This window comes from Lissotriton vulgaris, chromosome 6, assembly GCF_964263255.1.
Source record: "Lissotriton vulgaris chromosome 6, aLisVul1.2, whole genome shotgun sequence".
Taxonomy (NCBI): Eukaryota; Metazoa; Chordata; class Amphibia; order Caudata; family Salamandridae; genus Lissotriton; species Lissotriton vulgaris.
The window spans coordinates 152,770,751-152,795,482 of NC_141694.1; positions in this window are offsets into that span (position 1 = coordinate 152,770,751).

Genomic DNA, 24,732 nt, shown 5'->3' on the forward strand with positions numbered 1-24,732 from the left:
CTTTAAGATGGGCATGGGATAGGAGAAATTATCACAGGCGTGTTCCATTAATGGGAGCAAAGACATAACAAGCATTTACAATGCAATGGTTTCGCCTTTGGAAAAGTTAGAGCTATTGGCATTGTAAATGACAACATTTGTATATATGTGTTGGTTTTGAAAACAGATAAATAAATGGCATTGTCATTTACATTGCCATTAGCTTAATCTCGGCAGTCACTCTGCACTCCCTAGCACTCCCTATTCACTCTGCACTCCCTCCGCACTCCCTAGTCACTCTGCACTCCCTAGTCACTCTGCACTCCCTAGCACTCCCTAGTCACTCTGCACTCCCTAGTCACTCTGCACTCTCTAGCACTCACTACTCTGCACACTCACTACTCTGCACACTCACTACTCTGCACACTCACTACTCTGCACTCTACACAAAGATCCGTTACAATTAAAATAAAATAAAACTAGGTGTAAAAAATTATATGAAGTAATCTTCCTCGAGTTTTCCTAGCACCCGATTCTCTCCCTTCCTTCCCCATTCTAGCTCCCCACCTCACCTTCTGCCCACACGTTTTCAGATAATGCTGTGAATGGGTGCAAGTATTTATTTTACTTAATGCAGTTTTATATAGCGTAAACTTTTCTAGCACCCGATTCTCTCCCTCCTTCCCCCTTCTTGCTCCCCACCTCACCTTCTGCCCACACTTTTTTCAGATTATGCTGTGAATGGGGGATGGCGGGCAAAAAGAGATGAGGTGAAAGAGGGGGTCGTAGGGAGGGGGGGTGGGGCACCAAGGACGGATGGTGGACGTGGTATACAAGGAGGAGGAGGGATATAGTTATTGGGTGTAGGGATAGGGAGGGTCGTAGGAAGTGGATACGAAGGGGAGGGGCCGGAATGGAAGGGGGGCGACGAGGGAGGAGATGAAGAGAAGAAACGTCAGGAGAGCTGAAGGAAGGGGGCCGGACAAGCTGGCTGCAGAGGAAAGAATGGCTGAGTAAAACCGGGTAGTGGAGAGAAGGAGGGACGAAGTGAAGGAGATGTGAGAAGGATAGGATGAGAGGGTTGGAAGGGAGCCTGGCTGAGGCTCGGCAGGGGCTGGACCTGAATAACAGACGGGATGCAGCGGGGGTCTGTGTGGAGTGATGGAGGGGTAGTTGAGGCGAAGGGTCGTGAACTGATGGTGGGAAGAAGGGGCACCAGAGGAGAAGACGGACTCAGGAGAGACAGGCAGGGAGGAGGAAATGAAGGGGAGGTGGACTGAGAGATTGGGGTAACTGGATGGCGTCTTGGAATGAAGGTTTGGCAAGTATAGAGCCGAGACAAGAGTGAAGGGATGGGTGAAAGGGGCTTAGGGGGTCGTGGTAGATGACACTGGTATAACAGGCTGGAGGGTTAAGGCCCCTGCCACTGGGAGGTCTGAGTGCAATGTGCAGGTCTTAGCTTTGAGTGCCCTGAGGGGGTTCAACTGCGTCGGTGCAAATCAAGAGTGCGAGCTGCAGAAATGCGTGCACCATTTGCGGGCCCAGTGCTAGCAAGGTAGTTCGGCAGGTTTGGAGCTTGCAGTATCAGCTCCCAGGTTTCCACTACATTCAGACCGCACAACTGTTCACCGCAGAGGTCTGAATGCCACGTGTAAAACCATTCCAGTCCTGGTAAGATAGCCAAGTGGTTTGTGCACCTGATGTGGACCTATGTCCGCTAACTACTGGTAAAAAATTCCAATTCAGATAGCTGAGCGGGTTGATGCACGGACTGCAGAGATCTGTGCATGTGTAATATGCCGGTCCCAGGTTCGAATTCCAGTAAAACAGCTGGCTCGTCACTTTCTAATTTTGTTCAGTCCACCCAAGGTTACAGTCCTACATCTCATTGCCTGGCTTTGGGCTAGGAGCTTTATAGCTTCTGGGATTTGTGCGCATTATACATTGTTTTTCACTTAGTTTACTTTCATTGTGTAAAAAAGAGTGAATGGGGAAATATAAAATAGGAAGTTCAACCAAGCTCAGGAGGAAATACAGTCATAAAGTCTTGTGGGGTATGCTACTCTCACGGATGCACCTGACACTCGGAGCATCCATATGGCGAAAACCCAAGATTAGATGAGAGAGTATGGTGTGATGGAAGATCTCGATTTAAAATGTCAGGTCACTTGATCATGTTCTTTAAATTGTTACACCGATTAATGGTTGTTTATTTATTTTTAAATGTGTTTCTTCGATGTTTAGCTCTGTAAAGCACACCAATAACCCTTTCGGTGCATAGACTATTCGAAACAAGGAGGAAGAGACGTGCTTTGTGATTTTGTCAACAAATAATTATTCAGAGTTTATACAGAGTTTCTAGGACGTTAATTACCCATACTACTACTTCAGAAAAATCTGTAGAGATTAATTCGCTATTTTGCCGCTCTACAATGTTTCAGGAGGGGCACTCCTGAGAACAGAGTTGCCTTTGTTGCCACTGTTTTTATGGCGTGAGCTGTTACTCTTTCTCAAATTAACTCCAGTGCATTGGTGTTTGTGAAGGTGCTTCACCTGATCAAACCAAATACTTCTTGTTGATAAGCCTTATAATATGCGCTCCCTATCTCCAGCATACGTGGTCAGGCTGGAGCTTGGTTCCAGCTCCTGGGAGGAAAGTCCAACTGACAGGCTGCATACAACCATCCTTCACGTTACAGCTGCCATGATTAAAGGTGTTATTTGCACTGAATCTTCTCACACTGCATCCGCCTGCCTTTACTGAGCGGGTCTCATAAATAGATGGCAACGTTCTCCAGGAGCCCTTTGTAATATCTGACTGTACATGATATTGCCTTTATGATGAAGGTTAGTAAATTTTAGTCCTGTTAGTTTACAGTTGCGATGCCACCACCCCTCTCATTAAGGCAAACCGGATTACATATTTTATATCCCAAAGGGATCGCCATTTCAGTCACTGGCTTAGAAGTGCCAGAAAGTCATGTTTCAGTGACAAATAAGACGTGCAGTGCCTTATCACAGAGGAGGACATAAATAAGGCCTGCATGTTTTTGCAAAGAAGCACATTAATTAGGGCTCTATGCAGCGGCCCAAAATACTTAGAAGCACGATTTATAAAATTAATAGTGTAGATTAATTTAATTAATTTCCAAAAAAATACACAACCTTGGGTGGAAAAGTCCTCTGAGGGAAAGTCCTCTGACTTGCTTGTTTGCTACATTACTCGGCTGGTTTGTATACATTAACCATGGGGACTGGTTTACCCTACTCCAGTTCTAGAACTGTGCATTGGTTCTTATGTGTGACCCTACTGGGACCCTACTACATGGGGGCTCAGACCTCTACCACCATGACCCTTCTCTGTAGCTTGTTTCCTTTCTGTTCCCCATCACCCCTAGGATGAACGGACCTCTGACTATCTCCCTGCTATGTCTGGCGAGGAAGGTGTCTGTGACTCTCAGAGCCAATTACAGCCCACACGGGATGGTTCAGACTCACCCCAAACACAGGGTGACTCAGTTTCCATCCTTCCAAAGTCGATAAACTGAGTGCTTCTAGATCTGGGTAATACCAGTGTCTGCAAATTACAGTGCTTTGAAGTGGCAGAAGTGCTCTACGTATGTAACAGCTCGCTATTACTGTGTTTTATATGTAATAGAAATTCAGTGCCTTTCACTCCAGTTGCCACTAAAGTCTCTGAGAAGGACCAGTAGAACAATTATGTACCTAGAAGAAATAATAATGCATTTTGTATAGCACCAAACGCTACTATTCAGCTGTTTCTAAACACTGTAAAACATGGACTTACCACCTCTCGGAGGAATGAAAGACTGGGTCTGCCTTATTCGGATTTGAACTCATGACTTTTTCCAATAACTGAAGATAGGAGAAGATGTGGCATAATGGCAAGAGCTAGTGACTTTGGAGTTGGTGCACTAGGTTCGAATTTCACGTGGGCTCAACATCCTGTGATTCTGGGCAAATCACCTGTGTCCCTTAGGAGCACCCCAGCCAAACCTCCCGCAATTTAGGAACGAGTTGAAGACAGCTCTTTAAGAAGCACTGCGTCAGGACCAGTGACACTAGAATTATGTGATTTTGCCACCACCTTTTACGCATAAATGAAGGATACTGAAACTGTAAGTTTCCTTTGGGGCAGAGTCAGGCTATGGGCGCTTTGAGACAAGGCGGTGTTAAATGGCATGCAGGGGTGGGGGGAGCCCTACCTTCACCCTGTACAAAAGCCAGGGGCAGGTTCAGACCTGCCCTTTGTGGAAGTGTGCCCGGCGCTGCCCTCTGTGCTAGCTCCGCGCAGAGTGGCGTCGTCGCCCGTGAGACCCGTGGGATGGGGTACAGGAAGGTACGGTACAAACGCCGGGGGCAGGTCTGCTTTCATCCCTCGCTGCCACTTTCATGACATTTTTGACTGATTTACACCTATTGGTGGCTCCTTTGGAGCTTTGGCTCTTGGAGCCAAACCAAAGTCCTCTCCCCAAGGCGGCTTGTGTCTCCCTCAAAAATACTGTGCCTCCTGCGCACGTGCGCAGGCCTGTCATAAATTGCCCCTCATGATGAATCTGCAGGGTCAATCATAACACAGCCCCTCCCCGTGCCCGCACCATAATCTGTAGAGCACACAGCTCCCTGCAGCCTGTGTATTCCAATCACACCCTGAACAATACACAGACAGCCCCATCCTTTTCATCACAATCTATTCAACACACAACACTTACAGCCTCTGTACTCCCATCACAACATGGAAAACACACAGCCTCTGCACTCCAATCAAAAAGCAACACAAAGCTTCTGTACTCCCATTACAAATGAACCACACACAACCTCTGTACTCCCATCAGAACATGAACAACACACAGCCGATTTAGCCTCTGTACTCCCATCACAAATGAACACACAGCCTCTCTACTCCCATCTCAAACTAACACACAGCCAGCCCTCAACATCCCCTACACAACCTGTTCAACACACAGCCTCGGTACTCCCATCACAATATGAACAACACACCTTACCTGCGGCTTCTGTACTCCCATCACAACATGGACAACACAGAGCCTCTGCAGCCTCTGTACACACATCACAAACAAACACACATCCAGCCCTCTACGTTCCTAGCACAATCTGTTCAACACACAGCCTCCGCAGCTTCTGTACTCCCATCACAATATGAACAACACACCTTACCTGTGGCTTCTGTACTCCCATCACAACATGAAACACAAAGCCTCTGTAGCCTCTGTACTCCCATCACAACATAAACAACCCACAGCCCCCCCCCTGCTCTCATCACAACCTGCACAACAAACTGCACAACAACCGTCTTTCAGCCCCCGCATTTCGGTGGCACTGCACAAAAACTGAAATCGGGATCCACAAAAAAATGAAAAGATTTCCTGTACAAGGAAAAATCAAGAACATAATGAAATTTTAGGAGGAAAAAGCAGGACCATAATGACATTTTAGGAGGAAAACGCAGGAGAATAATTACATTAAATGGAAGTAATAGTAATATGCAAGTACAGAATAGTCAGTGGCATTCAACAAGTGCATGAATACGAAAAAGAGAAAGGTTCAGGAAGCTACTGTCAGAAACTGGCAGGCACACACCAAAGTAAACAGGAAAAGGGCAGCAATACAATGTGTCCGAGTAGAACCCTTAAAAAGCAATGTGTAAAACAGATAACCCAGTCCGCAATTAAACACCTTGGCTGGACTTGCAGCAGATCCAGTATTTTAGTTATCAACAACAAAACGTCAATAACCCTCACACCAACTCATAAACGCCACCAAAGTGGTTGTCAGATGGAGTCTTTGAACCAGAACTCAAAATAAAGCCACAAACATCTGGTTCTCATGCACAGTTGGTTGCATTTTTTTATATATATTTATAAATTCTTATCCAAGATTCTTAGGAAGTTAGAGAGCGATACTGAGTCATAAATCTGAACACGTGAACCCAAAGTGAGGCGACATGGCGGAACATTTCTCACGGAGCTGTGCCAATGGGCTGCCGTCCTTTCCTGCTCCGCCCTTACTATTATAGCATGCGGCCCTTCCTGAGTTGGCACCGGTGAACCATGCGGAAGAACCCTGGCAATTTGGCTGACACAAAATTTTATTTTGCAAATCACAAATACCTTCCCGGAGGCAGCCTCACTCTTTCATAGGTAAGGATTTTAAGGGCAGATTTACAAGCCCCTTGCGCCTCTTTTGCGTCACTTTTCCCATGTTAAAAATGACGCAAAAGTGGCGCAAGTGCCTTGTAAATAAGCCCCTTTCATTTTTACTGTTGCATCGCCTCAGGGTCTAACGTAACCGGAAGTGATGCAGAGCCCCTGCTAAGAATGCAGGAGGAGCTTTACTACTGTGATAAACTTTGATAGCAAATATCCTAAAACTGGAATGTCTCTGTTCAAAGCAAGAGCAGAGCAACCCGCAATGCGATTGTGGAGGATTACTTTTTTAGCGGAGGGATACATCTCAGAGCTTTACTACTGCAATAAACTTTGATAGCAAATTCCCGTAAACTGGAATGTCGCAGTTCAAAATCAAAGCAAGAGTAGAGCAACCTGCAATGCGATTGCGAAGGACTACTTTTTTTGCGGATGGATACATCTCGTAAATTTATACGTGTTTGATTTATTTAATATTTAGCACGCGCATATATTTTTTATAGTTTTGTGAAATGCGTGTACTGTGATTTTATGCTCTTTTTATGGTATATATTTATAAAGGAATAAAGATGTGTATGATATTTAGTAATAAAAAAACAAAACTAAAGGGCATTCAAATTGTGACAGTAACTTGGACTGTAGGTCACTTGTTCCGACCTTGTGTCCCAAACGAGGAGTGAAATTATGGATGCATCCCTGAAAGTCCAGGCCGGAGTGAAATATTTCTTCCTCCTCGGTCTCTCTGAAGACAAGGGGACCCATTCACGCCGCGACGGGGTGACTCACAGAGGCGGCAATATGCTCACAGTTGGCAAACACAGCTCTGTTTGGACAGCCAGTGGGGCCATCCACTCGGCAACACCGGCATTCCAGTTACTCCTCGGCAAAGGGAATCAGACACTGCGTCCACTCCCCGGGCCTCCGGGGACACACCAGCCTGGCCTTCAGCACAACAGCCCCTCTCTTAAGAGCCAAAATCCCCCCAAAAAAGAAGAAACAAGCAACGGAGAGTGAAAGGGGAGGGGGGGCGGTAACGGGCACACGGGGAGGGGGGCGGAACGGACACACGGGGAGGGGGGGCGGAACGGGCACAGGACAGCGGGAGGGGGGGCGGCGGGAACGGCCAGCACTCACCTGGACCTGGACTTCCTCCGGCGGCCGTGGTCGGCATGGAGTGACAACAACAAACCCAAAAGAGAAAAAAAAACGAAACTCCGCCCACCGCCCAATGACGATGCAAAAAGGGTGGAGAGGGAAAAAAATGCAGGAACGCCCACGAATCTGGTCCGGCCATGACGGACAGATCTCTTTTCCAATGGCTAGCCTCTATTTATGGAGCTAGCCAATGGAACGGAGGGCGGATTCAAGTCCCCCATACTGAAAACTAAAGATTTCTCCTGGGGGCGGAGCTAGGAGCTCCGTGCCCCAGGCGAAACCTAAAAAGGGCAGTGGGTGTGTGATCAGCAGCAGAAAAGAATATTGCCCCACACCTCCACTAGAAATTAATGCTGGGATTGTTTTGGGAACTCCAACTACTTCCTTCCTAGCAGCTCCTTCCAGCAGTGCATCAGCAGCAGACACCCCTCACCTCCCACCACCCCAGTAGTTACAGTGACTTCCACCAAATATACCCCAGCTGTAGGTCCAGCTATGCCTTCCATTATCCCTTATCAAACAGCACCCAAAACTGGTCCTGGGAACTTGTGCTCTACTTCACCCACGCTCAGGCGGACGTTCGCCATGCACAGGACCGGCACAGAAGAGTGTGCGTAAGCCTACAGGTGGGGTCGAGTATTTACTGAGAAGATCCTAAGTAAATGTCAGAAATGAAGTGCTGGAAAAGCCCATTAACAGAGGACATATGGTTATGTCAGGAAGAGTTTAATGGAAACATTAAAGTTTTAAACTTGGTGGCTGGGCCTTTCAGGACCATCATTTTAAAATTCTTAAAGTGCCAAGCCATCACACAGTTGAGGGAAAAAGCCCAATGACCATCTGCAGGACCGGACTGGCTGCAGGGCGTTTTTTGCTGGTGTGGCAGGGTGTGTTCCAGGTTAGCTCCGAAGGGGGCTGATTTTGTTGCTGGGGAGCTGCTGGCGCCTCTAAATCAACAATACAAAACAAATAGCTTTAAAGCATACTTTTTTTAAAACATCTGTTTTGCATTGTTTATTAAGAAAAGAACAGTAGCCAGTCCAGACCATCAGCTTCATAATTATGAAAGTAGATTCAATCAAAGGCCAAGGAGTCTCCTTTTGGTAAAGTTCAGGGATAAGTAATTAAGGTTATTAAACTTGTAAAAAGATTGTACAAATGTGTTATGTTAAATAATAATGCCATGTTATATATTTATTTTAAATGTGGAATTAAGGAGAGAAATGCCACAGAACTATTCACTTTTTTTTAGAACAAATCAATAATGAATGTGAATATTTTGCATTAAATTGAAATTAATTTGCTTAAACATAAATTGGAAAAAAATTCCCACCTAAAGTAAAAAATAAATATGCATTTATATTATTATAAGTAATGTATAGAATTAATAAAAAGTAATTTAAAGATGTGTAATGAAATTTATTGTTACACTCATGTTTAAATGCAAAAAGGTTTATTCAAATATTTTGTAAAAAAATAAGTAGTATTTGTATTTATTTTTAGCACTAAAATATAAATTATTTATATTTTTAACTAGTTACAAATATTTAATTTATTTTGATATTATTTCCTTGAGGGTTTATTTTAAGTCCCTTACTTCACTAATTTCTATGGGAGGGTGTTGCACTACAAGTGGTTGGCCAACCTTGGTGCTGAACTTATTTCAGCTCTGAACTGGTATAATTTACAACCGTTTTATGGCCCTTTTTGGCTGCATTAACTTTAGAAGGGTAGTTTTTGAACTTCAATGGGCTTACTGTTTTGCGCGGGGTATACATTCCTCCTTAAACAGTCCTTACTCCTCCCTAACCTCCTCCCCTTTAATATTAAGTATTTCCCATTTTCCAGCCACTCCCCCATGTCCCTTCCACATTTGGTACTAAAACAAATACTTACATTCATGGGACTCCATAGTCAGGATAGAGATCTCTGCACAGAAAAAGAGCGGGGGATGTGTAAACTCTGTACATGAGTTTGTTAAGAGCATTTTGTAGAACATTTATAATACTATTATAGTACTACAAACGTTCTGTCAAATGAAGTTTTGAATACGCACCTAAAAACCTATGCAGGTACCCGTGTGCTCCAGCATTATTGATGAATTTGGAATACATATATTATTATGTCTTCAGTGTCAGATCCAATTTTTACCATTTGTGAAACGTAAAACAAATATTGGTCTAAAGCATGGATACCCACAAACATCTTCCCAGGGAGGTCTTAAACAACCAAATCCCTTCTCTGAAGTTCCTTCAAATAAAAACAAGAGACACTGACTTGAAGCAGAAATTTTGTTGGAACTCTTGTCCATAGCAACAACAGAAAAAAACACCAGCAGGAATGTGATTAGAAAGTCAAAATGCCACAGATATTTCATGCAAAAGCTATATGTACCCGGAAACGACGCACAATCAAGGTAAAGTAAAATAATGTCCAGCTAGATGTCCAAGACAGAATCAATAATGCTGAAAGGAGGAAGCAGGTTTTTAGGTCTGGCCCCCGAAGACAAGACGCGTCTTCTACAAGTCACAAACTCCTACTGCAGCCCATAAGGACATAATATGTATTTTGAGAAGGTCTCCCTTGATAACTGCAATTGTTCATCTGGGAATCTTCAGCACCTCCACACTACTTATCTTGAAGGTGGCGGTGGGACACAGCAGTGTGATCCAAATGTGCTGCAGGTTCCTGAGTGCATTTCAAATCTAAAGCAGCTGCCTTTCCTGCATTTTCCTTTCTTCTTAAAACAGGCTATCACTTCGCTTGAATTCTTTGCCTCTGTGCGAAACAAAAAAGAAAACAAATCCATGATCATCTTGGCATCTTTGGAATTGTCAGATACTTAAGAACAAAATAGGCGAATATACATTTAATAAGACTTCATATGAAATCAGAAGATTGCTGTATTATCTTTCTGTCATGATTTTCATAAAATAATAATTTATCTGAAAGGAGAGTAGTGCAGGTTTTATTGAAGTAGGATTATCAAAAACACTAGTTGGTTTATCAACAGCAGCTCTTCTCTGCAGAGTAGGGCGGGGAGGGAAACATCTGGTTGAGTTATTCATGGACAGGAGTTGTAAGATCCAGGACTATTAACTGGGAATTGAATGATGTATAGAGATCCACAACGTTAGCAAACCAGTCCAATGCCTTGTTAGGTAAAACATAGTTTCAATGGGAAAACCTGAGCTTAACCTATATTAATAATGGCACAAAGCAGCAGGCATTCTCTACAGAGGTACATATGAAGAATGAACGCCGTCTCAAAAAACCCTTTAAATCAGTAAACAAAATCCTAAAATTGTCAGACCAGTCAAGGAAATACAAGAGACCGGATTGTAAAAGTTAAAGGGCTCAATTCCCAAAGAGCCTCTAGAGTCACGACAGAGGCTCCGCAGTCGCGGTGGATTCTCTGCAATGAGAATTCTTATTGCGGAGATTCCGTCATGACTGTGGAGCGTCCTCCATGACTGTGGAGCCTCTTTTTGAATCGGGCCCAAAGTTAGTCTATGTCCATAAACCAAGACGAAAAAGCAGTTTTCAGCAATGTTCTGCTCCACACTGACCTGGAGCACGGGCTAAGTTAGATTCTATTTTGGTAGTCACAAGAGTGCCCCTTTCTTTGGGAAGGGACTTCAGCCAACAGATCCCAGAGGCAGACATACCCTTCTGCCTCTGCTTTTTGTTCCAATCACAAGTCCTAATTTCTCCAGATGCTGGGTAGCATCCTCCTGGTCAAACCTAAAACTCACAGAATGGGGGGGGGAGGGGGTGTTAGGGACCTTTGAGATAGCTAGTGTAGCAGAGTTTATAATACATCCTATTGGAACCCTTTCACCCTTGAAATTGTGTGCACAATTTGCTAGTACCTATTGGGTACTTGAAAATTGCACACGCAATTCCCATTAATTCCTATGGGCACTTGGCCCAAAGAAATGAATGGGAAGCCGATCCTTGCGAGTCGCAAATAACGAATGCGTAGGAATCGCTATTTTAAATGCAAAACCTACCTACATAGTAGTTTGCGAGTCCTAAATAGCGATTTGCTAAAAATCGCTATTAAGGACTCGCAAACCTGTTCTTACATACATGTACCCCATACTGTCTTGACCGAATGACGTACAGTCTGTCTTCTTTCAGTGCGTGAATTATTTAAAGCTGCGCCCCACTGCTGGCAGGTTGCCACTTAGAAGTTAACCAGGAAGTCATCTTTACCAGAACTACATCTTGCTAACCTGCACAGTAAAATAACTAAATGTATAAGCAAAACATTCTAACATAGCCTTTAAGCTCTACTCTGCCAAAGTGCTGTGTGCAAGTTGGCACATATAAGTGGGTTTCTAAACTTGAGAAATAATTAAATAACACATTAATGCATATTAAACGATTCAAATATTTCATCTGTATACACAACGTTTATGTAAATGTTTAACACAGAAGGTGTAATGGAAATCCCGATTTGCTCTCTCTAATTTTTAGATATTTCAAATTCATTTGCTAGCAGTTGGAAGAACAAAAACTGAAAGTGGCAAATACATAATATTTATGTGAAAAAATGTGTTCCTGGCCATTGGTGGTTAAATGGATAATTAAAGTTTTTGTTCGCAGCATGCATTAATCTCCAACAATCCGACACTCTGAAAATAAAGGACTATTAGAAGAACAGTTTCTGATGAGCAACATGTACAAATTTCTGAAACAAACGAGCAAAGATTTCTCCTTTTATAGAAAAAAAATATTTGTAACTCTAGTTCACTTAAGGTAGGTAAGTTAATGCGACTTGGTTCGATTTCATCATATACTAGTGAAGATCCTTAGAGAGGTCAAACAGCTATTCGTGGGCTGGAAAAGAGAAGATTTTGTGCCAGTGCCCCAAAATATTGACTAGGCACCAAGTTACCTGCATATCACCCTTAGATCGGTGTTAGAAAATAATGGAAATGCAAAAAGGCTGTTTGCGATTCGCAAAGGCCGAAATTCTGCAAATTTCGGCCTTTGCGAATCACAAAAGGCTTCATACATATGGCCCTTACAGACGAGCACCTGTAGTTATGGTTGACCATTCAGTACATTAATTTTCACCCCTCTGTCTAATTGCAGTAACCTAGTAAAAAAAAAACAAGTTCATAGGTCATCCTTTGCACTGTGCCAGATTTGGTCCACATTGATCAAATGCTTCAAAGAGGGATGGAGGTTGTTAAAACGTTATTCATTACACATGGGATTTTCCGATACCTGATTTTTCAGTGGATAACTCAAACAACACTCAATCTCTGCCTTCCCATCAGTTGGGGTGGAATAGTCCTCCACTTGTTAATAAATGTGCATCCCTGCACTGAGTACCCCAACCATAATGATGTCTGGATCCCTAATGCCATACATGGCTTGTGTATGTGTGTGTGCCATGACATAGGCCTGTCAATCACTCAATGAGGATTTGTATAGTGCAGCTGCTTCACCAGTGAGGGTCTTGAGTTACTGTGGGGTTCTGCTGCGGGATCACGCAGCCTGTTCCTATTAGTTAAACATCCAGGTCGTGATGTCCTTTCTGAACTGTTGGAGCAACAGTGATGCTCTGAGGTGCAGGGGGAGGATGTTAAAGGTCTTAGCCGCCAGGTGGGAGGAGAGTCCACCACTATTAACCTGATGTGCTGGGTGGCTGCTATGGAGAGGGATCTGGAACCGACTTCCTTGATAGGTTGGTGGAAATTCACTTGTTTGTTGAGGTACACAGTCCTTCGTTGTGTAGTGACTGTAAGCGTGGGTAAGCAGCTTGAACTGGCCTCTCTTCTGGACGGAAGCCAAAAATGTTTCTTGAGGTGAGGGTTGATGTACATCTGACTGGGGAATCTGAGGATGAGTTTGGTTGCTCTGTTCTGGATGGTATACAGTCAAAAAATTGAGTTAAAAGTATAGAATTGCAGTAATATCGAATTAAAAATATAGAATGGACAAAATATCGAATGGACAGAATATAGTCAACAAATATATCAAATAGAATTGCAGTATTATCGAATTAAAAATATAGAATGGACAAAATATCGAATGGCCAGAATATAGTCAACAAAAATATCTAATTTGAGGTAAGTAAGTTAATATCGATTTTTTAATAATATCGAATTTTTTAAAGTGTTTTTTATGTTAGTATATGTGCGAAAAGTGTATATTTATTTTAAGTAATTCATTTTCTGGTATTTAATTTTTGCGTAATATAATTCTGTAGACGGTTGTGGACTTATAGGGGAATAGGGTGGGAAGTAATTTAATTATAATTAATTAAATATTTTAATGTATTTATTTTGAATTAATTGTTAATTAATTTTTAATTCGTAATTAATTAAAATATAATTGGTAATTCATTTTTATTAATTAATTAATTGATAATTATGTTAATTTTATAATTTATTTCCTGTAGCGGGTTGTGGGTTTATAGGGGAATAGGGTGGGAAGTAATTTAATTCTAATTAGTTAAATGTTTTAATTTATTTATTGTTAATTAATTTAATTATAATTGGTAATACATTTTTATTAATTGATTAATTGATAATTATGTTAATTTTATTAATTTATTTTCTGTTACGGGTTGTGGGTTTATAGGGGAATTGGGTGGGAAGTAATTTAATTGTAATTAATTACATTTTTTAATTTATTTATTGGTATTTAATTTGAATTAATTTTGAATTATTTCTTAATTGTTAATTAATGAATTGTTAATTGGTAATTAATTTGCATTAAAAGGTAATCATTTTTAATAATTACTTTTTATGTGTATTTTTAATTGATTAATTATTACATTATATTAAATTGGTAATTACTTTTAATTAATTTGTAATTGGTATTAATATTTAATTTATTTTTATTCACATATGAAGTATTTACTTTCCCTACTGTTGCACTCACTGGAGTGGGAATAGTCATTTTTACTCCTACGCTATCCAACGCTTTCCCAACTGTTGCACTCTCTGGAGTCGGAATAGTAATTTTTACCCCTACGCTATCCAATACTTTCTCTCCTGTTGCACTCACTGTAGTGGGAATAGTAGTTTTTGCTCCTACGCTATCCAACGCTTTCCCTACTGTTGCATTCACTGGAGTGGGAACAGTAATTTTTACTCCTACGCTATCCAACCCTTTCCCTACTGTTGCACTCTCTGGAGTGGGAATAGTAATTTTTACCCTCCCGCTATCCAACACTTTCCCTACTGTTGCACGCACTGGAGTGGGAATAGTAATTTTTACCCCTACGCTATCCAACGCTTTCCCTACTGTTTCACTCACTGGAGTGGGAATAGTAATTTTTATCCCTACGCTGTCCAACGCTTTCCCTACTGTTGCACTCACTGGAGTGTGAATAGTAATGTTTACCCCTACACTATCCAACGCTTTCCCTACTGTTGCACTCACTGGAGTGGGAATAGTAATTTTTACCCCTACGCTATCCAACGCTTTCCCTACTGTCAGGCTGGGTAGTATGCCGCCCTGGATGGAGCCTGCTATATCAACAGCAACAACCTGGTTAGAGGATGAAGACACTGAAGAGGGTAACATTGATCAGGACATCTCTGGCCGGGGATGGGGGAGGGGTTATGACTCTCGCCCTGACAAACAAGAACTGGACTTTAATGAGGTGTCCCCAGAGCAGGCCCCATCACCATCTGGGCCTGCCAACAATCCCTCTCTAACGCATGAGGCCCCAATTCCATGGGGGCCTCCATCAGTACCCCCTGCCACTAGCTCCCCTCCAAGTGCCTGCCCGGAAGAGGTGAGAGAAAGCTCTGCCACCAGCACTCCACACCTCTCATGTCATACCCAAATCCCTCCATGTATCATCACTCCTGTGGCTGATTCCCGGGAAGTGATGGTGGCATCTGATGGTGACCCCGATGTGTTTTCTTGGATCCTACAAGACAACCTTCAGGAGATTTTTGAGGAACTCTGTAGGTTCCAAGAGGCACATTCCAAAGAAATGGCCACCCTCAATACCTTAATCATTGCCTTGGGTGCAGCCATGTTGCCTGTGTTAGCTCAGTGTCTCACCTAAACCATTGTCCATGTGTCTTCTTGTCTGTCTTCCTTCACTGTTTCCCCTGCGACCCCTCATGTTTGAGCTCCTGTAGGTAGCACCGTCTCTCAACATTGCGGAAAAGAACAGTGAGGATGATCAGTTACTGGACTGTGTTTGGACTGTGGACTTTTTGTTTTCCTCATGTACATAGACTGGTTCCCCTGACGCTTCCTGAAATGTTTTATTTATTTAGCCAAACCCCATCCAAGTCCCCTTGCTCTTTCTGGCTGAAGACCATTCTTTGATTTACTTTCTCCCTTTCCAATGGACAGGTTTTACTCTTTCATTTCATGATATATGTTGGACATGGCCCTTCGTAGGGGATTTCCCGGAAGTGCTTTTTTCCTCCTGATTTTTGCTGGCTTTCTTTCATAGCCTCAGAACTTACACACTTTGATGCCCTTCTACACATGCTAGAAAGTTGTGCTTATCTGATTGGTTTAGGTGTGGTACCTGTGAGTACTCTGTAGAAAGGTGCCTCACATACCCAGGGCAGGTACTGCACTGGCTACTCGTGGGCCGCAGTACTGATTGGCCACCCACTAGAATAGCCTTTAAACATGTTTCAAGCCTACAATTGCAGGCCTGTGTGTGCACAGTTACACTTATGATCAGTTTGGCATTTCTAAACCATTAGCCACTGCTGAGTGGGCTGCTCACTACCTCTAGGACACCCCTAGGGTAAGCCCCGAGGGTGGAGCAAGCGGTAGGGGAAAGACAGGACAGGTGCACATGTGTGTTCCGTGCCCAGTTACTGAATAATGCCCATGTGAGTTTTCCCTACCTAGGAGTTCTACTCTTTCTATGGGTCAACTCACAGAAATTGCAGAATGATTTTTAAACTACAGTTTTAGCTTACAGCAAGGCGTAGCCTCATGGTGGTTTTGGGTCATTCTCTTTTCGTGGCTTTAGGACTCTGGGCGCATTCCCTCTTTAATGCAGTCTGAAGGCACATGCACCCTTCCTGGACATGCTAGGAAGTGGTGCTCACTAATTGGATTAGGTTCTGTACCTGTGACTACCCTGTAAAGAGGCACACCGCATACCTAGGTCAGGTACTGCACTGGCTGCTCATGGGCGCTGATTGTGCCACCCACAAGAAGATCCTTTCAAACATGTCTCAAGCCTGCGGTTGTGGGCCTTGTGTGTGCGAATTTGCACTTATGCTCAGGTTGACTTTTCTTAACCATTGACCAATGCTGAGGGGGCTTTTCACTAAAACTAGAGCACCCCTGGGGTGAGCCCTGAGGTGTGGAGTAAGTGATAGGTGAAAGGCAGGCTGGTACACATGTGTGTTCCCTGCACAGGTAGTGAAGTATCCCCATGTGCGTTCTCTCTACCTATTAGGTTTGTTCTCCCCATAGGTTAAAATGGGGGAATGGCTGAGATTACTTGGAGCGACAATGGTGGTTTCCTATGATTGGATTCACAATGACAAACCTCCCTCGTGGCAAAGATGGATTTGCCATTAATAGCTTAGAAATGCCACTTCTAGAAAGTGAGAATTTCTCAGCTATAAACTATTTGTGTGTATTTTAGTTTGACTCCAGTCAAACTGGAGGGTGGCGGAACACATATGTGCTTTCCCCAGTGACAGCCATAAACATTTGGCATGCAACTGCAATGACAGACCTTTCAGGACTTTGCTGGATGAATTGGTAGGAAATGTTTTGACACGACCTCTGGGAAGCCCGGCCATGCTCCCCACTAAAGATTAAGATGTGCATTCCAAGGACTCATGGCACTCAGGTCTGAAATTCAGGGGAGACAGCTATGTTTTAAAGGAGAATCCTCTGAATCACCCCAACTTCAAAGGCACACTACAGTATAACTACTGGTGCCATACTTTAGCAGAACAGAAAAATACTTGTGTGGATGTGGGATCAGAGAGCCTGGACTGAGTGGTGCACACTGCCAGAGGAATCAGTTGTATCCAAGGAGGAGACTGCAATTGGAAGGGAGTGTGCACCCTGCCTGAATAGTGTTGAACCTCAAACCGAGCCTGCATCTAAGCAGTGTTGCCCCTGCATCGCGGGGCCTCAGCACACATAAGTGTCTTGTTGGTGGTGAGCGTCTTCCCCCGGTGTGTGCGGCCCGCTCCGCTGTCCATGCCGCACCCCTCTTGTGTGACAAAACGAATGCATGCTCATTGCATGCGGTTTCCAATTCACAGGTTGCGACCCTTGCAGGGAGGGCGCATCCATAGTTTTGCCTTATTCTACCTCGTGCAGCACTACTGAACTTGTGACTTTGTGTGTGGGACCAGATTGTCTAGTGTGACTCATATCATCTCACACCAGATGTTGTGCCACAATCCAGAGAGGTACTGCGAATCCGACTGTGGGTTGATTGTAACCAGATTGTTTGGTGCGACCCTACCATTGCGTACCAGATGAAGTACAAAAAACCTGGCTGTGGGTTGATTGTACCTGGATTGTCTGGTGCACCTTGTATCATCGGGCACCAGATGTTGTGCCTCATTCCAGGCAGTGAACCCAACTTTTAGTTCATTGTGACCGGATTGTCTGATGTGACTTGTATCATCGATCAACAGACGTTGTGCCTCATTTCCAGGGAGGTATGAAGAATCCAACACATGGCTCATTGTGACCTGGATTGTCTGGTGCGACTCGGATCAACACGCACCATACAATGTGTATCACTTCCTGTGAGGTGCGGGGACAGCTGCACCACTCATTCACCGAGTGTTCTGTCTTGCCCTCAGTGTGGCTAAACAACTGCCCTTCCCTCACCCTGCCCAACGACTTTGTGTTGCCAAGAACTAGCACCTGGATCGGTCCTGGGTGCTAAGAGTAAGTGACTGGGCTGAGGAACACTTCTGAGAGCAATCAGAAGCGGGTAGAGAGACTGTGTGACCCCCCCTGTTCTTCGCAGAACAGGGCTGGTGCCTCAAAGCAAACTAAATGATCTCTTGATTGAACTAGGACAGCCTCTAGCTTGTTTCTGCTTTGCATAAATTGGGTGAAGTTCCCGAGTGGTGGCCAACCTCTCATTTGTTTTCTGGTTACCATTGATGGAGCGCAATTTGTTCTGGTATTTTTAGGGGTGCAATATAATCATGAGTAGTTTGTGCCTGCATATAATCCTTTATTTCTTTAATTTTTTTGTCATTAGATTGTGTACTGTAATAATGTGAAAAAGTGAACTGTTAGAGGTATTTCAGTGTAAACGTGAAGAATACCAATGTTGAAATTATATGTGACAGAAGAAAACGTTAATGTGTAGAGCTGTACGTGTGGCTAACAAGAGTTTCATGAATAGTGTGATTATGTAATGTATTGATTTAAAAATTGCTCCGTATTGATGTTTACTTAACCTCTTCAGCGCTAATGACAAGGGTAACTCGTCATGGAGTTTCCATTGATTTCAATGGAAATCTCATAAGAGGAGTTGCAATCCCTTAGCAGACAAGTGGTTAAGCGTGTGCCTTATGAAGTAAATGTGCTGTTTCTTATGTTGGCCCAATTCTGTAGGGCTAACATGTATTTTTCCCTGGTCGCTCTCACTCTAAGATTTGCTAGAAGAATTCATGTGCCTATAGGATTTGTCTTTCTATTGTTTCTGTTGCAGGTGGAGAAATTAATCCTTGTTAGTTAGAATAATATCTTCATTTTAGGAGTTAGGCTTATGGAGGCGAGGATACATTTGAGCGGCGATGCTAATAATGTGGGACAGTGTTCTTTGTTACCGGAGAGAGCCCGGGAATCAAGGTCATCGAACCAGGGCCTGAGAGCATTATTGGAAAGTTACCTACAATCAATTAATCAATCAATCATGGGTTTGTTGAGCGTGACTACTCACCCGTGAGGGTCTCAAGGCGCTCGGGAGGAGGGGAGGTTCAGGTTCCAGTCCATCAAGGAGGAGGTCTGTTGAAGAGCCATGTTTTGTGGTTTTTCGTGAAGATGGGCAGTGATGTCGTCTGTCTGAGGTGGGGCGGTAGGGTGTTCTAAGCTCTGGCCGCGAGGAAGGAGAAGATGTGGCCTCCTGATCTTGACTTCCTGGTGCAGGGGACCATGGCGTATGAGAGCTGGCTGATTGTAGGGTCCTTTGGGGTGCGTGGAATTCGAGTCGGCTGTTCAGGTATGCAGGTCCAGTGCTGTGGAGGGCTTTGCGTGGGTGGATGAGAATTTTGAAGGTGATTTTAGCCTCAATGGAGAGCCAATGGAGTATGCCCAGGTTCTGGGAGATGTGGCAGTGTCTTGGCAGGTTGAGGACCAGTCTTGCGGCAGTGTTCTGGATGTTTTGTAGCTTGCGGTGAGTTTTTTGTTTAGTCCTGCGTAGAGTGCGTTGCCGTAGTCAAGTCTGCTGGTGACGAGGGCATGAGTGACGCTCTTTCTGTGCTCGAGGGGGATCGATTTGAAAGTCTTTGTGTAGGAGGCAGAGGGTGTGGAAGAAGGAGGATGCAACAGAGTTGATCTTGCGGTCAATTTTGAGTGAGGAGTCCAGGATGATTCCGAGATTGCATGCGTGGTCCGTGGGGGTGGGTGGGTATTTGAGGGAGGGGGCCACCAGGTGTTGTTCCAGGTATCGGGGTGTGTGCCTATGATGAGTACTTCTGTTTTGTCAGTGTTGAGTTATAGGCAGCTGCTTTTCGTCCATTTGGCGACTGCTTCCGTACCTTCTTGAAGGTTATGCTTGGCTGCGTTGGGTTCATCGGATAGGGAGAGGATGAGTTGGGTGTCTGTGTATGAGACAATGTTGAGTCTGTGTGTCCTGTCTATGGGGGTGAGCGGAGCCATATAGACGTTGAACAGCGTGGGGCTGAGTGAGGATCCCTGGGGTGTAGGGTCCGAGAGGAAAGCAGGGAGTCTGACCCACCGCATTCTGCTGGACAGGAAAGAGAGGATCCAGTCGAGGACCTTGCCCCGGATCCCTGCATCATGAAGTCTGCTTGTTAAGGTGCGGTGAGAGACTGTGTCAAAGAAGGCTGAGAGGTCGATGAGGATGAGGGCTACTGTTTCTCCTCTGTCCTGGAGGGAGTGGATGTCATCTGTAGCAGCGAAGAGGGCGGTATCTGTGCAGTTTTTTTCTAAATGTGGATTGGGAGGGGTCGAGGATGTTGTGCTCTTCGATGAAGGATGGTGAGTTGGCTGTTGATGGCTTTCTCGATGGCTTTCACTGGGAACGGGAGCCTGGAGATGGATCTGTAGTTTTTTAGTTCAATGGGGTACGCTGAGGGCTTCTTCAGGAGGGAGGTTGATCTCAGCGTGCTTCCAATTGTCGGGGAAGGAGGCGTTCGCGAGGGAGCAGTTGATGGTGTAGCTAAGCATGGGTGCGATGGTGTCGGCGGCTCTGTTGAAGATGTGGTGGGGGCAGGGGTCCATGGAGGCCTTCATCGTCTTCAGTGTGTCTTCGGTGGTGAGGGCTGTCCAGGCTGTCATTCATTGGCTTCAGGGTGTTGGGGTGGATAGTGAGGGTTCAGTATGTTGGCTGTCTTCGCAAATGTTATTGATCTTGTGGTGGAAGAAGGTCCTGAGTTTGTCCAGAGGTCTTGAGAGGGAGAGATATCTGTAAACTCGCTGGTGGGTTAGGCGAACTCCTTGATGATGCTGAAGAGCTCTTTGGTGTTGTGCGCGTGTGTGGAGAATCTGTCATTGATCCCTGTTTTTTTCTTATTTCTGATGAACTGGTGGTGGGCATTGGTGGCGGCTCAGAAGTTGTTGTATCCTTCTGTGGATTTGGAGTTCCTCCAGGTCTTCTTGAGGCATGGCATGTGCGTCTGGACTCTTGAAGTTTGGTGGTAAACCATCTGGCTTTCTTGGTGCCTGTGTTGTTCTTCTTGAGGGGGGCTATGGTGCTGGCACTGTTGGAGATCCATCTGTGCAGACTTCAGACTGCAGTGTTAGGGTCATCGTCTTCCATGATGGTTGGGGTGGAGTGGCCGAGTGAGGGGGTGAGCTGGTCGTCGGTGATTTTGGCAGAGTTTCTTCGTGGGCGCAGGTGCTGGGGTCTGTGGATTGTGGGTGTTCAAAAGGAGAAGCGGACACATCAATGGTCTGTACACAGGAGTTTGGTGTTGTGGCTGAAAGTGATGGAGTTTTCTGTTGTGAAGAGGGGGGTCAAGGGTTTGTCTTGATGAGTGCATTGGTTCAGTCACGATCTGGCGGAATCCAATGTTGTGGAGGTTGTCCAGGAGGGATAAGGTGTTGGGGTCTAGTTGGTTTTCGAGGCGGAAGTTGAGGTTCCCCAGCAAGGTGTAGTTGGTGGATGCGATGGGTTGTGGCGAGATGATGTCCGTGATGGAGTTGGTGAATGGTCTGCTGAGTCCGGGTGTCGGTAGATGAGGGTTCCTCGGAGTGTGGTGGTGGGTCTAGCCTGTATCTTGAAGTGTAAGTGTTCCATCAGTTCTGTGGGCTCATCTGGGACAGTGCACAGCTAGAGTTTGGACTTGTGGAGGATGATGATTCCTCCTCCAGGGCTGGTTGGGTGGTCCTTCCAGGAGATCTTGTATCCTTGGGGAATGGCGATGGCAATGTCCGGTCTGGAGGTGGTGTTGGTCCAGGTTTCAGTGAAGAATGCGACGTTTGGGGTGGTGCTGTTGAGGCGGTCCCAGATTTCGGTGACGTGTTTGTGGAGGGATCGTACGTTGAGGAGGATGCATTGAATGGTCTTCGGTGTGGTTGTGTTCTTGCAGGCGGGTTGTGCTGGATCCACGGTCTTGTCGGTGCTGTAGGTGTGCCAGCAGCGTTGACAGCTGAAAGTTCCATGGGTGTCGGCTTGTGAGGCTAGCTTGCAGTTGTTGTTGCAACCTGGGTTGAGTGCATGGAGTGCCGCTGAGTTGTAGTGTTGGTGGTGCAGAGGTCCAGGGTTCCTGGCGCTGGTCTCGTTCGGGTCACGGACGGGCGCTGATGGGCGCTGACAGGCTTGCCTCTGGTGCTCCTTTGGCGCACCAGCTGATCGCCCACTGCACACGGCTACCATTAAGTAGGGGTCCTGGACAGTTGGGAAGCAGAAGTGGGGAGAGGAACTAGCTCGAGCTGGTCTCGCTGGGGGGAGGGGTTGCAGGGGCAGCAGCGGTGGAAAAAACAGGGGAAGCAAGCTGAAAAGAAGAAGGAGAATGAGAGGAAAAAGGGTGAAAAGAATAAAGAGTGAACCAGATCAGAAAGCAGAAGAAAAGTGATACAAAGTGTGAAAACAGTTAAAGGGTGAAACAGAGTAGAAAACAGGAGAAAAGTGATACAAAGAGTGAAAAAGTTAAAGTGTGAAACAGAGCAGAAAGCAGGAAAAAAGTGATAAAAAGAGTAAAAAAATGTTAAGTTAAAGGATGAAATGGAGCAGAAAGGAGAGGATGAAGGGGGCAGAAAGATGGGCGAGAGACTGAGTCAGAGGTCAACTGGACCACCAGGGATGAGGCGCAGGTATAAGCTGTGGGTGGAGGAGGGCCTCGAACACCAAACACTACGGGAGTGCAGGGGCTCAAGAGGGCCTCACTTAATAGTGGAGTTGCGAGGGTGGGAGGGCAGTTTCACTGACAGTGAAGGATGAGGTGGCTGCGTGGATCGTGTGATGTTGAATAGAACTGTGGGACATCTTTCACAAGTTTAATTATTGGAATTAGGGACGAAGTTCAGGGGACTTCTGACTTGCAATGAGAAAGAGAGCATCTTAGAATGAGCTTTGTAGCTTCATTTTACTTGACCCATTCAACATGAATGGTCTTCCTAGGAAGCCTTCATGAGCTGACACCTTTATAAAAATTGCCTAGAGAAGGCTAAGTAGGGATGTCACGTTAGCTGTAGAATTGGGATTGCTTTTCACTTACGAACCTCAGATGAATGGGACTCTTGACATCAGAGCAGTGATGATTTGTGTCCTGATAATGGAATTTATTATTGTGTGCATGCTGCACCATCTTAACTTCACCCGTAGGTTTGGTTTTGTATTAGTTCCAATGTATTTTTACACCATTGTCTTGATGTGTCTGTCCAATAGTTCATGGTTTTGTAATAAATCTACTAAACTTTGAATCTGGGGTCTGTGATTCTTCAGAGTCATGGTTCATTGGATTGGCAATGTATAGTTGGCTAATATTTTTTTCTCCCCTCCACACTTACAAGCAGACAAAAAGAGACTAAGAGAGTAAATCTAGAACATGGAATCCAGCTTCTTCACCATGATAGTTGTTCCAGCCTTCTCCACTGAGACCCTGACTAAGGGTGACTCTGGCCTTTAACCTGTATAGTATGGTATTTCTTACTCTAACCTGTGGGCAAAGTATTGGAGGGGTAACTGAGAGGCGTGGGAAGAATTGTGCTACAGGGTCTGCATTCATATTATCAACTGACCTGCCAGATATCATGTGGACTGGATTACGGTGCCGAATCCGTGTGTTTGCCAGTGTGTTTCATACAGACTTGCTGATATCCTTTTAATCGCATTACAGTGCTGCGTGAGTGTGGGAGAGTGTGCTGCATGAGAACAGCCTGCTAATAGTTTCACCGTGCAGCTGTGTTATTTTACTTGTTTATTTAATTACCTTACAAATACTCAGTTTAGACATTGGTTTTACCTGTGCGTCCTTGGCCCATGGTGAGGCTTAAAAGTGTTATAAATTCCTGGGTGCACATATTCCTAATATCATTGTGACTTGGGGTGCACCCTAGAAATGTATGGATTTGAATTGTGCTGTTTTCCAGGGTAGGCCTAGTTCTGACAACGTATAGCACCATATACGGGTGCTGCGGTAAAATAGGATTTTTCCCAAGTGTGCATATTACTGATATCAATTAACACTGTTGGGCCTAGTACTGTTAGTAATTTTTCCTGGTGTGATTTATGCCAAGAAATACATGATGTTCATGTTCTGTTAATCAATGTGTGTGTTGAATACAATCTTTTTTTACATACACCATATATGAAGTTTCTTTTGTGGCGCTCAGTGTATTTATTGTGTGCGAGTGCTGTACCAATGCTTTACTACTTGCCTCTGGGATAAGCTTGACTGCTCAGTGCCAAGCTGTCCAAGGGTGAGCACAGGTTGTACAGTGAGTGTACTCACCTAACCCTGACATGAGTAGTAGGTTGTGCCTGGTTGGGCTCTGCCTCACCCAACCAGAAAGTTCCAGTTCCAAAAATATATGAACATTTTTTGCTCATACCCTCCCTGTCTTGTGTTGTTCATTACATGTGCTAGATTCAAAGTATGGAAGTTAGCAGTAGGTGTTCAGCTATGCTATCAACATGATATCTTGTTATACACATGGTCCTAATATTCTATATATAGCTGCCAAGGTTTCAAATTGCAATGTGGGATGTTTTCATATTTTCACTGTAAGTATTAGTTCCATTTGAACAGGGCCGGATTTAGTGCTGGTGGCGCCT